Source organism: Channa argus, unplaced genomic scaffold (genome assembly GCF_033026475.1).
Source record: "Channa argus isolate prfri unplaced genomic scaffold, Channa argus male v1.0 Contig020, whole genome shotgun sequence".
NCBI classification, from domain to species: Eukaryota; Metazoa; Chordata; class Actinopteri; order Anabantiformes; family Channidae; genus Channa; species Channa argus.
The window spans coordinates 439944-454955 of NW_027125239.1; the positions used below are offsets into that span (position 1 = coordinate 439944).

At 41.9% G+C, this 15012-nt stretch overlaps 16 pseudogenes; all 16 read left to right on the forward strand.

The window, feature by feature from the left end:
• Positions 1-159: 159 nt before the first annotated feature.
• On the forward strand, positions 160-278 carry LOC137114977 (5S ribosomal RNA; annotated as a pseudogene).
• Positions 279-1131: 853 nt separating this feature from the next.
• LOC137114705 (5S ribosomal RNA) lies at positions 1132-1250 on the forward strand (annotated as a pseudogene).
• An 853-nt stretch (positions 1251-2103) lies between these two features.
• Positions 2104-2222, forward strand: LOC137114656 (5S ribosomal RNA; annotated as a pseudogene).
• Positions 2223-3079: 857 nt separating this feature from the next.
• LOC137114800 (5S ribosomal RNA) lies at positions 3080-3198 on the forward strand (annotated as a pseudogene).
• Positions 3199-4055: 857 nt separating this feature from the next.
• Positions 4056-4174, forward strand: LOC137114978 (5S ribosomal RNA; annotated as a pseudogene).
• An 853-nt stretch (positions 4175-5027) lies between these two features.
• On the forward strand, positions 5028-5146 carry LOC137114476 (5S ribosomal RNA; annotated as a pseudogene).
• An 853-nt stretch (positions 5147-5999) lies between these two features.
• Positions 6000-6118, forward strand: LOC137115256 (5S ribosomal RNA; annotated as a pseudogene).
• Positions 6119-6972: 854 nt separating this feature from the next.
• Positions 6973-7091, forward strand: LOC137114477 (5S ribosomal RNA; annotated as a pseudogene).
• Positions 7092-7947: 856 nt separating this feature from the next.
• Positions 7948-8066, forward strand: LOC137114979 (5S ribosomal RNA; annotated as a pseudogene).
• An 853-nt stretch (positions 8067-8919) lies between these two features.
• LOC137114479 (5S ribosomal RNA) lies at positions 8920-9038 on the forward strand (annotated as a pseudogene).
• An 864-nt stretch (positions 9039-9902) lies between these two features.
• On the forward strand, positions 9903-10021 carry LOC137114981 (5S ribosomal RNA; annotated as a pseudogene).
• An 856-nt stretch (positions 10022-10877) lies between these two features.
• Positions 10878-10996, forward strand: LOC137114784 (5S ribosomal RNA; annotated as a pseudogene).
• Positions 10997-11853: 857 nt separating this feature from the next.
• Positions 11854-11972, forward strand: LOC137114982 (5S ribosomal RNA; annotated as a pseudogene).
• An 853-nt stretch (positions 11973-12825) lies between these two features.
• LOC137114722 (5S ribosomal RNA) lies at positions 12826-12944 on the forward strand (annotated as a pseudogene).
• An 857-nt stretch (positions 12945-13801) lies between these two features.
• Positions 13802-13920, forward strand: LOC137114983 (5S ribosomal RNA; annotated as a pseudogene).
• Positions 13921-14773: 853 nt separating this feature from the next.
• Positions 14774-14892, forward strand: LOC137114480 (5S ribosomal RNA; annotated as a pseudogene).
• Positions 14893-15012: the final 120 nt, after the last annotated feature.

The following is a 15012-nucleotide window of genomic DNA, read 5'->3' on the forward strand; positions in this document are numbered from 1 at the left end:
TTTATCTTTGTATGTTTCACCCTGACCCCCTAGACAGGGGCGTAACAGACCAGTACAGTTATAGTACTTTGTACTTTGCCATATTTATCTTCTTCTTAGCAAGTGTCATGCATTCTGCTTCTCCAGCGTTTTTAAGAGCTGTTGATGATGTCAAATGCAGCTTACGGCCACACCGCTCTCTAAGCGCCCGATCTCGTCCGATCTCGGCAGCCAAATAGAGCCGGGCCTGGTTAGTACTTGGTAGGAAGACCGCCTGGGAATACCAGGTGCTGTAAGCTTTTTTGCTTGGGTTTACGGGCAGCACAAGCTGGTGTTACTGCCTATTTATTCATAGAAATTGTTCTATATTTTCATCAAATTTTGTTCTTTCATTGCTGTTTTGCTACTTTATTGGTTTGCCAACCATCGTGCTTCATTACTAGTAGACCATGTTACGGTCCTGGCCATATGTGTTGTTTTTATTTTCTTGTTCTTATAGGTGCCCTGCCTGATTGGCCGGATTGGGGGGCAGTACAGGAAGCTGATTGGTCCATCCTACACTTCCTGGAGTTTTAAAAGTACGGTTCCCAACAGCAAGCGAGGCTCTTTCTGGCATCAGCACCTGTTTGCTGTTCTTGGTTTCCAAACCTTATTTAGCATTTTTGAATTGTTAGGTTTTGTGACGTGGTTTTGTTATAAATTGTATATTTTGTAAATAGTATTAAATCTGTAGGGGTGAACTGCCATTTTCTTTGGACCGTTTTCACATTAGGGAGTTAGGGTTAGCGACTGTCTTTTGGTTTGTTTATTTCTATCAGGCTAGCTAGCACTTTCTGTGGGAAATGGCTTATTTTGTTTATTATGTTGGCCTTGGTTCGCCATGAGTTGTGTCATTTTTTGTTTGTCACTTTCTTTCGTTTAAAATAAATATCATTCTGTTGGAACATCTCGATCCTGGATTTTGGTTTGGGGATCGGAGAGGGAACATGCTAATTTATCTTTGTATGTTGCACCCTGACCCCCTAGACAGGGGCGTAACAGACCAGTACAGTTATAGTACTTTGTACTTTGCCACATTTATCTTCTTCTTAGCAAGTGTCATGCATTCTGCTTCTCCAGCGTTTTTAAGAGCTGTTGATGATGTCAAATGCAGCTTACGGCCCCACCGCTCTCTAAGCGCTCGATCTCGTCCGATCTCGGCAGCCAAATAGAGCCGAGCCTGGTTAGTACTTGGTAGGAAGACCGCCTGGGAATACCAGGTGCTGTAAGCTTTTTTGCTTTGGTTTACGGGCAGCACAAGCTGGTGTTACTGCCTATTTATTCATAGAAATTGTTCTATATTTTCATCAAATTTTGTTCTTTCATTGCTGTTTTGCTACTTTATTGGTTTGCCAACCATCGTGCTTCATTACTAGTAGACCATGTTACGGTCCTGGCCATATGTGTTGTTTTTATTTTCTTGTTCTTATAGGTGCCCTGCCTGATTGGCCGGATTGGGGGGCAGTACAGGAAGCTGATTGGTCCATCCTACACTTCCTGGAGTTTTAAAAGTACGGTTCCCAACAGCAAGCGAGGCTCTTTCTGGCATCAGCACCTGTTTGCTGTTCTTGGTTTCCAAACCTTATTTAGCATTTTTGAATTGTTAGGTTTTGTGACGTGGTTTTGTTATAAATTGTATATTTTGTAAATAGTATTAAATCTGTAGGGGTGAACTGCCATTTTCTTTGGACCGTTTTCACATTAGGGAGTTAGGGTTAGCGACTGTCTTTTGGTTTGTTTATTTCTATCAGGCTAGCTAGCACTTTCTGTGGGAAATGGCTTATTTTGTTTATTATGTTGGCCTTGGTTCGCCATGAGTTGTGTCATTTTTTGTTTGTCACTTTCTCTCGTTTAAAATAAATATCATTCTGTTGGAACATCTCGATCCTGGATTTTGGTTTGGGGATCGGAGAGGGAACATGCTAATTTATCTTTGTATGTTGCACCCTAACCCCCTAGACAGGGGCGTAACAGACCAGTACAGTTATAGTACTTTGTACTTTGCCACATTTATCTTCTTCTTAGCAAGTGTCATGCATTCTGCTTCTCCAGCGTTTTTAAGAGCTGTTGATGATGTCAAATGCAGCTTACGGCCCCACCGCTCTCTAAGCGCTCGATCTCGTCCGATCTCGGCAGCCAAATAGAGCCGGGCCTGGTTAGTACTTGGTAGGAAGACCGCCTGGGAATACCAGGTGCTGTAAGCTTTTTTGCTTGGGTTTACGGGCAGCACAAGCTGGTGTTACTGCCTATTTATTCATAGAAATTGTTCTATATTTTCATCAAATTTTGTTCTTTCATTGCTGTTTTGCTACTTTATTGGTTTGCCAACCATAGTGCTTCATTACTAGTAGACCATGTTACGGTCCTGGCCATATGTGTTGTTTTTATTTTGTTGTTCTTATAGGTGCCCTGCCTGATTGGCCGGATTGGGGGGCAGTACAGGAAGCTGATTGGTCCATCCTACACTTCCTGGAGTTTTAAAAGTACGGTTCCCAACAGCTAGCGAGGCTCTTTCTGGCATCAGCACCTGTTTGCTGTTCTTGGTTTCCAAACCTTATTTAGCATTTTTGAATTGTTAGGTTTTGTGCCGTGGTTTTGTTTATAAATTGTATATTTTGTAAATAGTATTAAATCTGTAGGGGTGAACTGCCATTTTCTTTGGACTGTTTTCACATTAGGGAGTTAGGGTTAGCGACTGTCTTTTGGTTTGTTTATTTCTATCAGGCTAGCTAGCACTTTCTGTGGGAAATGGCTTATTTTGTTTATTATGTTGGCCTTGGTTCGCCCTGAGTTGTAGTGTCATGTTTTGTTTGACACTTTCTTTCGTTTAAAATAAATATCATTCTGTTGGAACATCTCGATCCTGGATTTTGGTTTGGGGATCGGAGAGGGAACATGCTAATTTATCTTTGTATGTTGCACCCTGACCCCCTAGACAGGGGCGTAACAGACCAGTACAGTTATAGTACTTTGTACTTTGCCACATTTATCTTCTTCTTAGCAAGTGTCATGCATTCTGCTTCTCCAGCGTTTTTAAGAGCTGTTGATGATGTCAAATGCAGCTTACGGCCACACTGCTCTCTAAGCGCCCGATCCCGTCCGATCTCAGCAGCCAAATATGGCCGGGCCTTGTTAGTACTTGGTAGGAAGACCGCCTGGGAATACCACGTGCTGTAAGCTTCTTTGCTTGGGTTTACGGGCAGCACAAGCTGGTGTTACTGCCTATTTATTCATAGAAATTGTTCTATATTTTCATCAAATTTTGTTCTTTCATTGCTGTTTTGCTACTTTATTGGTTTGCCAACCATCGTGCTTCATTACTAGTAGACCATGTTACAGTCCTGGCCATATGTGTTGTTTTTATTTTCTTGTTCTTATAGGTGCCCTGCCTGATTGGCCGGATTGGGGGGCAGTACAGGAAGCTGATTGGTCCATCCTACACTTCCTGGAGTTTTAAAAGTACGGTTCCCAACAGCTAGCGAGGCTCTTTCTGGCATCAGCACCTGTTTGCTGTTCTTGGTTTCCAAACCTTATTTAGCATTTTTGAATTGTTAGGTTTTGTGCCGTGGATTTGTTTATAAATTGTATATTTTGTAAATAGTATTAAATCTGTAGGGGTGAACTGCCATTTTCTTTGGAGTGTTTTCACATTAGGGAGTTAGGGTTAGCGACTATCTTTTGGTTTGTTTATTTCTATCAGGCTAGCTAACACTTTCGGTGGGAAATGGCTTATTTTGTTTATTATGTTGGCCTTGGTTCGCCCTGAGTTGTAGAGTCATGTTTTGTTTGACACTTTCTTTCGTTTAAAATAAATATCATTCTGTTGGAACATCTCAATCCTGGATTTTGGTTTGAGGATCGGAGAGGGAACATCCAAATTTATCTTTGTCTGTTTCACCCTGACCCCCTAGACAGGGGCGTAACAGACCAGTACAGTTATAATACTTTGTACTTTGCCATATTTATCTTCTTCTTAGCAAGTGTCATGCATTCTGCTTCTCCAGCGTTTTTAAGAGCTGTTGATGATGTCAAATGCAGCTTACGGCCACACCGCTCTCTAAGCGCCCGATCTCGTCCGATCTCGGCAGCCAAATAGAGCCGGGCCTGGTTAGTACTTGGTAGGAAGACCGCCTGGGAATACCAGGTGCTGTAAGCTTTTTTGCTTGGGTTTACGGGCAGCACAAGCTGGTGTTACTGCCTATTTATTCATAGAAATTGTTCTATATTTTCATCAAATTTTGTTCTTTCATTGCTGTTTTGCTACTTTATTGGTTTGCCAACCATCGTGCTTCATTACTAGTAGACCATGTTACGGTCCTGGCCATATGTGTTGTTTTTATTTTCTTGTTCTTATAGGTGCCCTGCCTGATTGGCCGGATTGGGGGGCAGTACAGGAAGCTGATTGGTCCATCCTACACTTCCTGGAGTTTTAAAAGTACGGTTCCTAACAGCAAGCGAGGCTCTTTCTGGCATCAGCACCTGTTTGCTGTTCTTGGTTTCCAAACCTTATTTAGCATTTTTGAATTGTTAGGTTTTGTGACGTGGTTTTGTTATAAATTGTATATTTTGTAAATAGTATTAAATCTGTAGGGGTGAACTGCCATTTTCTTTGGACCGTTTTCACATTAGGGAGTTAGGGTTAGCGACTGTCTTTTGGTTTGTTTATTTCTATCAGGCTAGCTAGCACTTTCTGTGGGAAATGGCTTATTTTGTTTATTATGTTGGCCTTGGTTCGCCATGAGTTGTGTCATTTTTTGTTTGTCACTTTCTTTCGTTTAAAATAAATATCATTCTGTTGGAACATCTCGATCCTGGATTTTGGTTTGGGGATCGGAGAGGGAACATGCTAATTTATCTTTGTATGTTGCACCCTGACCCCCTAGACAGGGGCGTAACAGACCAGTACAGTTATAGTACTTTGTACTTTGCCACATTTATCTTCTTCTTAGCAAGTGTCATGCATTCTGCTTCTCCAGCGTTTTTAAGAGCTGTTGATGATGTCAAATGCAGCTTACGGCCCCACCGCTCTCTAAGCGCCCGATCTCGTCCGATCTCGGCAGCCAAATAGAGCCGGGCCTGGTTAGTACTTGGTAGGAAGACCGCCTGGGAATACCAGGTGCTGTAAGCTTTTTTGCTTGGGTTTACGGGCAGCACAAGCTGGTGTTACTGCCTATTTATTCATAGAAATTGTTCTATATTTTCATCAAATTTTGTTCTTTCATTGCTGTTTTGCTACTTTATTGGTTTGCCAACCATCGTGCTTCATTACTAGTAGACCATGTTACGGTCCTGGCCATATGTGTTGTTTTTATTTTCTTGTTCTTATAGGTGCCCTGCCTGATTGGCCGGATTGGGGGGCAGTACAGGAAGCAGATTGGTCCATCCTACACTTCCTGGAGTTTTAAAAGTACGGTTCCCAACAGCAAGCGAGGCTCTTTCTGGCATCAGCACCTGTTTGCTGTTCTTGGTTTCCAAACCGTATTTAGCATTTTTGAATTGTTAGGTTTTGTGACGTGGTTTTGTTATAAATTGTATATTTTGTAAATAGTATTAAATCTGTAGGGGTGAACTGCCATTTTCTTTGGACCGTTTTCACATTAGGGAGTTAGGGTTAGCGACTGTCTTTTGGTTTGTTTATTTCTATCAGGCTAGCTAGCACTTTCTGTGGGAAATGGCTTATTTTGTTTATTATGTTGGCCTTGGTTCGCCATGAGTTGTGTCATTTTTTGTTTGTCACTTTCTTTCGTTTAAAATAAATATCATTCTGTTGGAACATCTCGATCCTGGATTTTGGTTTGGGGATCGGAGAGGGAACATGCTAATTTATCTTTGTATGTTGCACCCTGACCCCCTAGACAGGGGCGTAACAGACCAGTACAGTTATAGTACTTTGTACTTTGCCACATTTATCTTCTTCTTAGCAAGTGTCATGCATTCTGCTTCTCTAGCGTTTTTAAGAGCTGTTGATGATGTCAAATGCAGCTTACGGCCACACCGCTCTCTAAGCGCCCGATCTCGTCCGATCTCGGCAGCCAAATAGAGCCGGGCCTGGTTAGTACTTGGTAGGAAGACTGCCTGGGAATACCAGGTGCTGTAAGCTTTTTTGCTTGGGTTTACGGGCAGCACAAGCTGGTGTTACTGCCTATTTATTCATAGAAATTGTTCTATATTTTCATCAAATTTTGTTCTTTCATTGCTGTTTTGCTACTTTATTGGTTTGCCAACCATCGTGCTTCATTACTAGTAGACCATGTTACGGTCCTGGCCATATGTGTTGTTTTTATTTTGTTGTTCTTATAGGCGCCCTGCCTGATTGGCCGGATTGGGGGGCAGTACAGGAAGCTGATTGGTCCATCCTACACTTCCTGGAGTTTTAAAAGTACGGTTCCCAACAGCAAGCGAGGCTCTTTCTGGCATCAGCACCTGTTTGCTGTTCTTGGTTTCCAAACCTTATTTAGCATTTTTGAATTGTTAGGTTTTGTGCCGTGGTTTTGTTTATAAATTGTATATTTTGTAAATAGTATTAAATCTGTAGGGGTGAACTGCCATTTTCTTTGGACCGTTTTCACATTAGGGAGTTAGGGTTAGCGACTGTCTTTTGGTTTGTTTATTTCTATCAGGCTAGCTAGCACTTTCTGTGGGAAATGGCTTATTTTGTTTATTATGTTGGCCTTGGTTCGCCATGAGTTGTGTCATTTTTTGTTTGTCACTTTCTTTCGTTTAAAATAAATATCATTCTGTTGGAACATCTCGATCCTGGATTTTGGTTTGGGGATCGGAGAGGGAACATGCTAATTTATCTTTGTATGTTGCACCCTGACCCCCTAGACAGGGGCGTAACAGACCAGTACAGTTATAGTACTTTGTACTTTGCCACATTTATCTTCTTCTTAGCAAGTGTCATGCATTCTGCTTCTCCAGCGTTTTTAAGAGCTGTTGATGATGTCAAATGCAGCTTACGGCCCCACCGCTCTCTAAGCGCCCGATCTCGTCCGATCTCGGCAGCCAAATAGAGCCGGGCCTGGTTAGTACTTGGTAGGAAGACCGCCTGGGAATACCAGGTGCTGTAAGCTTTTTTGCTTGGGTTTACGGGCAGCACAAGCTGGTGTTACTGCCTATTTATTCATAGAAATTGTTCTATATTTTCATCAAATTTTGTTCTTTCATTGCTGTTTTGCTACTTTATTGGTTTGCCAACCATCGTGCTTCATTACTAGTAGACCATGTTACGGTCCTGGCCATATGTGTTGTTTTTATTTTCTTGTTCTTATAGGTGCCCTGCCTGATTGGCCGGATTGGGGGGCAGTACAGGAAGCTGATTGGTCCATCCTACACTTCCTGGAGTTTTAAAAGTACGGTTCCCAACAGCTAGCGAGGCTCTTTCTGGCATCAGCACCTGTTTGCTGTTCTTGGTTTCCAAACCTTATTTAGCATTTTTGAATTGTTAGGTTTTGTGACGTGGTTTTGTTATAAATTGTATATTTTGTAAATAGTATTAAATCTGTAGGGGTGAACTGCCATTTTCTTTGGACCGTTTTCACATTAGGGAGTTAGGGTTAGCGACTGTCTTTTGGTTTGTTTATTTCTATCAGGCTAGCTAGCACTTTCTGTGGGAAATGGCTTATTTTGTTTATTATGTTGGCCTTGGTTCGCCCTGAGTTGTAGTGTCATGTTTTGTTTGACACTGTCTTTCGTTTAAAATAAATATCATTCTGTTGGAACATCTCAATCCTGGATTTTGGTTTGAGGATCGGAGAGGGAACATGCAAATTTATCTTTGTATGTTTCACCCTGACCCCCTAGACAGGGGCGTAACAGACCAGTACAGTTATAGTACTTTGTACTTTGCCACATTTATCTTCTTCTTAGCAAGTGTCATGCATTCTGCTTCTCCAGCGTTTTTAGGAGCTGTTGATGATGTCAAATGCAGCTTACGGCCACACCGCTCTCTAAGCGCCCGATCTCGTCCGATCTCGGCAGCCAAATAGAGCCGGGCCTGGTTAGTACTTGGTAGGAAGACCGCCTGGGAATACCAGGTGCTGTAAGCTTTTTTGCTTGGGTTTACGGGCAGCACAAGCTGGTGTTACTGCCTATTTATTCATAGAAATTGTTCTATATTTTCATCAAATTTTGTTCTTTCATTGCTGTTTTGCTACTTTATTGGTTTGCCAACCATCGTGCTTCATTACTAGTAGACCATGTTACGGTCCTGGCCATATGTGTTGTTTTTATTTTCTTGTTCTTATAGGTGCCCTGCCTGATTGGCCGGATTGGGGGGCAGTACAGGAAGCTGATTGGTCCATCCTACACTTCCTGGAGTTTTAAAAGTACGGTTCCCAACAGCAAGCGAGGCTCTTTCTGGCATCAGCACCTGTTTGCTGTTCTTGGTTTCCAAACCTTATTTAGCATTTTTGAATTGTTAGGTTTTGTGACGTGGTTTTGTTATAAATTGTATATTTTGTAAATAGTATTAAATCTGTAGGGGTGAACTGCCATTTTCTTTGGACCGTTTTCACATTAGGGAGTTAGGGTTAGCGACTGTCTTTTGGTTTGTTTATTTCTATCAGGCTAGCTAGCACTTTCTGTGGGAAATGGCTTATTTTGTTTATTATGTTGGCCTTGGTTCGCCATGAGTTGTGTCATTTTTTGTTTTTCACTTTTTTTCGTTTAAAATAAATATCATTCTGTTGGAACATCTCGATCCTGGATTTTGGTTTGGGGATCGGAGAGGGAACATGCTAATTTATCTTTGTATGTTGCACCCTGACCCCCTAGACAGGGGCGTAACAGACCAGTACAGTTATAGTACTTTGTACTTTGCCACATTTATCTTCTTCTTAGCAAGTGTCATGCATTCTGCTTCTCCAGCGTTTTTAAGAGCTGTTGATGATGTCAAATGCAGCTTACGGCCCCACCGCTCTCTAAGCGCCCGATCTCGTCCGATCTCGGCAGCCAAATAGAGCCGGGCCTGGTTAGTACTTGGTAGGAAGACCGCCTGGGAATACCAGGTGCTGTAAGCTTTTTTGCTTGGGTTTACGGGCAGCACAAGCTGGTGTTACTGCCTATTTATTCATAGAAATTGTTCTATATTTTCATCAAATTTTGTTCTTTCATTGCTGTTTTGCTACTTTATTGGTTTGCCAACCATCGTGCTTCATTACTAGTAGACCATGTTACGGTCCTGGCCATATGTGTTGTTTTTATTTTCTTTTTCTTATAGGTGCCCTGCCTGATTGGCCGGATTGGGGGGCAGTACAGGAAGCTGATTGGTCCATCCTACACTTCCTGGAGTTTTAAAAGTACGGTTCCCAACAGCTAGCGAGGCTCTTTCTGGCATCAGCACCTGTTTGCTGTTCTTGGTTTCCAAACCTTATTTAGCATTTTTGAATTGTTAGGTTTTGTGCCGTGGTTTTGTTTATAAATTGTATATTTTGTAAATAGTATTAAATCTGTAGGGGTGGACTGCCATTTTCTTTTGATTGTTTTCTCTTGTTTTCACATTAAGGAGTTAGGGTTAGCGACTGTCTTTTGGTTTGTTTATTTCTATCAGGCTAGCTAGCACTTTCTGTGGGAAATGGCTTATTTTGTTTATGATGTTGGCCTTGGTTCGCCCTGAGTTGTGTCATTTTTTGTTTGTCACTTTCTTTCGTTTAAAATAAATATCATTCTGTTGGAACATCTCGATCCTGGATTTTGGTTTGGGGATCGGAGAGGGAACATGCTAATTTATCTTTGTATGTTTCACCCTGACCCCCTAGACAGGGGCGTAACAGACCAGTACAGTTATAGTACTTTGTACTTTGCCATATTTATCTTCTTCTTAGCAAGTGTCATGCATTCTGCTTCTCCAGCGTTTTTAAGAGCTGTTGATGATGTCAAATGCAGCTTACGGCCACACCGCTCTCTAAGCGCCCGATCTCGTCCGATCTCGGCAGCCAAATAGAGCCGGGCCTGGTTAGTACTTGGTAGGAAGACCGCCTGGGAATACCAGGTGCTGTAAGCTTTTTTGCTTGGGTTTACGGGCAGCACAAGTTGGTGTTACTGCCTATTTATTCATAGAAATTGTTGTATATTTTCATCAAATTTTGTTCTTTCATTGCTGTTTTGCTACTTTATTGGTTTGCCAACCATCGTGCTTCATTACTAGTAGACCATGTTACGGTCCTGGCCATATGTGTTGTTTTTATTTTCTTTTTCTTATAGGTGCCCTGCCTGATTGGCCGGATTGGGGGGCAGTACAGGAAGCTGATTGGTCCATCCTACACTTCCTGGAGTTTTAAAAGTACGGTTCCCAACAGCAAGCGAGGCTCTTTCTGGCATCAGCACCTGTTTGCTGTTCTTGGTTTCCAAACCTTATTTAGCATTTTTGAATTGTTAGGTTTTGTGACGTGGTTTTGTTATAAATTGTATATTTTGTAAATAGTATTAAATCTGTAGGGGTGAACTGCCATTTTCTTTGGACCGTTTTCACATTAGGGAGTTAGGGTTAGCGACTGTCTTTTGGTTTGTTTATTTCTATCAGGCTAGCTAGCACTTTCTGTGGGAAATGGCTTATTTTGTTTATTATGTTGGCCTTGGTTCGCCCTGAGTTGTAGTGTCATGTTTTGTTTGACACTTTCTTTCGTTTAAAATAAATATCATTCTGTTGGAACATCTCGATCCTGGATTTTGGTTTGGGGATCGGAGAGGGAACATGCTAATTTATCTTTGTATGTTGCACCCTGACCCCCTAGACAGGGGCGTAACAGACCAGTACAGTTATAGTACTTTGTACTTTGCCACATTTATCTTCTTCTTAGCAAGTGTCATGCATTCTGCTTCTCCAGCGTTTTTAAGAGCTGTTGATGATGTCAAATGCAGCTTACGGCCACACTGCTGTCTAAGCGCCCGATCCCGTCCGATCTCAGCAGCCAATTATGGCCGGGCCTTGTTAGTACTTGGTAGGAAGACCGCCTGGGAATACCACGTGCTGTAAGCTTCTTTGCTTGGGTTTACGGGCAGCACAAGCTGGTGTTACTGCCTATTTATTCATAGAAATTGTTCTATATTTTCATCAAATTTTGTTCTTTCATTGCTGTTTTGCTACTTTATTGGTTTGCCAACCATCGTGCTTCATTACTAGTAGACCATGTTACAGTCCTGGCCATATGTGTTGTTTTTATTTTCTTGTTCTTATAGGTGCCCTGCCTGATTGGCCGGATTGGGGGGCAGTACAGGAAGCTGATTGGTCCATCCTACACTTCCTGGAGTTTTAAAAGTACGGTTCCCAACAGCTAGCGAGGCTCTTTCTGGCATCAGCACCTGTTTACTTTTCTTGGTTTCCAAACCTTATTTAGCATTTTTGAATTGTTAGGTTTTGTGCCGTGGTTTTGTTTATAAATTGTATATTTTGTAAATAGTATTAAATCTGTAGGGGTGAACTGCCATTTTCTTTGGAGTGTTTTCACATTAGGGAGTTAGGGTTAGCGACTATCTTTTGGTTTGTTTATTTCTATCAGGCTAGCTAACACTTTCTGTGGGAAATGGCTTATTTTGTTTATTATGTTGGCCTTGGTTCGCCCTGAGTTGTAGAGTCATGTTTTGTTTGACACTTTCTTTCGTTTAAAATAAATATCATTCTGTTGGAACGACTCAATCCTGGATTTTGGTTTGAGGATCGGAGAGGGAACATCCAAATTTATCTTTGTATGTTTCACCCTGACCCCCTAGACAGGGGCGTAACAGACCAGTACAGTTATAGTACTTTGTACTTTGCCATATTTATCTTCTTCTTAGCAAGTGTCATGCATTCTGCTTCTCCAGCGTTTTTAAGAGCTGTTGATGATGTCAAATGCAGCTTACGGCCACACCGCTCTCTAAGCGCCCGATCTCGTCCGATCTCGGCAGCCAAATAGAGCCGGGCCTGGTTAGTACTTGGTAGGAAGACCGCCTGGGAATACCAGGTGCTGTAAGCTTTTTTGCTTGGGTTTACGGGCAGCACAAGCTGGTGTTACTGCCTATTTATTCATAGAAATTGTTCTATATTTTCATCAAATTTTGTTCTTTCATTGCTGTTTTGCTACTTTATTGGTTTGCCAACCATCGTGCTTCATTACTAGTAGACCATGTTACGGTCCTGGCCATATGTGTTGTTTTTATTTTCTTGTTCTTATAGGTGCCCTGCCTGATTGGCCGGATTGGGGGGCAGTACAGGAAGCAGATTGGTCCATCCTACACTTCCTGGAGTTTTAAAAGTACGGTTCCCAACAGCAAGCGAGGCTCTTTCTGGCATCAGCACCTGTTTGCTGTTCTTGGTTTCCAAACCTTATTTAGCATTTTTGAATTGTTAGGTTTTGTGACGTGGTTTTGTTATAAATTGTATATTTTGTAAATAGTATTAAATCTGTAGGGGTGAACTGCCATTTTCTTTGGACCGTTTTCACATTAGGGAGTTAGGGTTAGCGACTGTCTTTTGGTTTGTTTATTTCTATCAGGCTAGCTAGCACTTTCTGTGGGAAATGGCTTATTTTGTTTATTATGTTGGCCTTGGTTCGCCATGAGTTGTGTCATTTTTTGTTTGTCACTTTCTTTCGTTTAAAATAAATATCATTCTGTTGGAACATCTCGATCCTGGATTTTGGTTTGGGGATCGGAGAGGGAACATGCTAATTTATCTTTGTATGTTGCACCCTGACCCCCTAGACAGGGGCGTAACAGACCAGTACAGTTATAGTACTTTGTACTTTGCCACATTTATCTTCTTCTTAGCAAGTGTCATGCATTCTGCTTCTCCAGCGTTTTTAAGAGCTGTTGATGATGTCAAATGCAGCTTACGGCCCCACCGCTCTCTAAGCGCCCGATCTCGTCCGATCTCGGCAGCCAAATAGAGCCGGGCCTGGTTAGTATTTGGTAGGAAGACCGCCTGGGATCACCAGGTGCTGTAAGCTTTTTTGCTTGGGTTTACGGGCAGCACAAGCTGGTGTTACTGCCTATTTATTCATAGAAATTGTTCTATATTTTCATCAAATTTTGTTCTTTCATTGCTGTTTTGCTACTTTATTGGTTTGCCAACCATCGTGCTTCATTACTAGTAGACCATGTTACGGTCCTGGCCATATGTGTTGTTTTTATTTTGTTGTTCTTATAGGTTCCCTGCCTGATTGGCCGGATTGGGGGGCAGTACAGGAAGCTGATTGGTCCATCCTACACTTCCTGGAGTTTTAAAAGTACGGTTCCCAACAGCTAGCGAGGCTCTTTCTGGCATCAGCACCTGTTTGCTGTTCTTGGTTTCCAAACCTTATTTAGCATTTTTGAATTGTTAGGTTTTGTGCCGTGGTTTTGTTTATAAATTGTATATTTTGTAAATAGTATTAAATCTGTAGGGGTGAACTGCCATTTTCTTTGGAGTGTTTTCACATTAGGGAGTTAGGGTTAGCGACTATCTTTTGGTTTGTTTATTTCTATCAGGCTAGCTAACACTTTCTGTGGGAAATGGCTTATTTTGTTTATTATGTTGGCCTTGGTTCGCCCTGAGTTGTAGTGTCATGTTTTGTTTGACACTTTCTTTCGTTTAAAATAAATATCATTCTGTTGGAACATCTCAATCCTGGATTTTGGTTTGAGGATCGGAGAGGGAACATGCAAATTTATCTTTGTATGTTTCACCCTGACCCCCTAGACAGGGGCGTAACAGACCAGTACAGTTATAGTACTTTGTACTTTGCCACATTTATCTTCTTCTTAGCAAGTGTCATGCATTCTGCTTCTCCAGCGTTTTTAGGAGCTGTTGATGATGTCAAATGCAGCTTACGGCCACACCGCTCTCTAAGCGCCCGATCTCGTCCGATCTCGGCAGCCAAATAGAGCCGGGCCTGGTTAGTACTTGGTAGGAAGACCGCCTGGGAATACCAGGTGCTGTAAGCTTTTTTGCTTGGGTTTACGGGCAGCACAAGCTGGTGTTACTGCCTATTTATTCATAGAAATTGTTCTATATTTTCATCAAATTTTGTTCTTTCATTGCTGTTTTGCTACTTTATTGGTTTGCCAACCATCGTGCTTCATTACTAGTAGACCATGTTACGGTCCTGGCCATATGTGTTGTTTTTATTTTCTTGTTCTTATAGGTGCCCTGCCTGATTGGCCGGATTGGGGGGCAGTACAGGAAGCTGATTGGTCCATCCTACACTTCCTGGAGTTTTAAAAGTACGGTTCCCAACAGCAAGCGAGGCTCTTTCTGGCATCAGCACCTGTTTGCTGTTCTTGGTTTCCAAACCTTATTTAGCATTTTTGAATTGTTAGGTTTTGTGACGTGGTTTTGTTATAAATTGTATATTTTGTAAATAGTATTAAATCTGTAGGGGTGAACTGAGATTTTCTTTGGACCGTTTTCACATTAGGGAGTTAGGGTTAGCGACTGTCTTTTGGTTTGTTTATTTCTATCAGGCTAGCTAGCACTTTCTGTGGGAAATGGCTTATTTTGTTTATTATGTTGGACTTGGTTCGCCATGAGTTGTGTCATTTTTTGTTTGTCACTTTCTTTCGTTTAAAATAAATATCATTCTGTTGGAACATCTCGATCCTGGATTTTGGTTTGGGGATCGGAGAGGGAACATGCTAATTTATCTTTGTATGTTGCACCCTGACCCCCTAGACAGGGGCGTAACAGACCAGTACAGTTATAGTACTTTGTACTTTGCCACATTTATCTTCTTCTTAGCAAGTGTCATGCATTCTGCTTCTCCAGCGTTTTTAAGAGCTGTTGATGATGTCAAATACAGCTTACGGCCCCACCGCTCTCTAAGCGCCCGATCTCGTCCGATCTCGGCAGCCAAATAGAGCCGGGCCTGGTTAGTACTTGGTAGGAAGACCGCCTGGGAATACCAGGTGCTGTAAGCTTTTTTGCTTGGGTTTACGGGCAGCACAAGCTGGTGTTACTGCCTATTTATTCATAGAAATTGTTCTATATTTTCATCAAATTTTGTTCTTTCATTGCTGTTTTGCTACTTTATTGGTTTG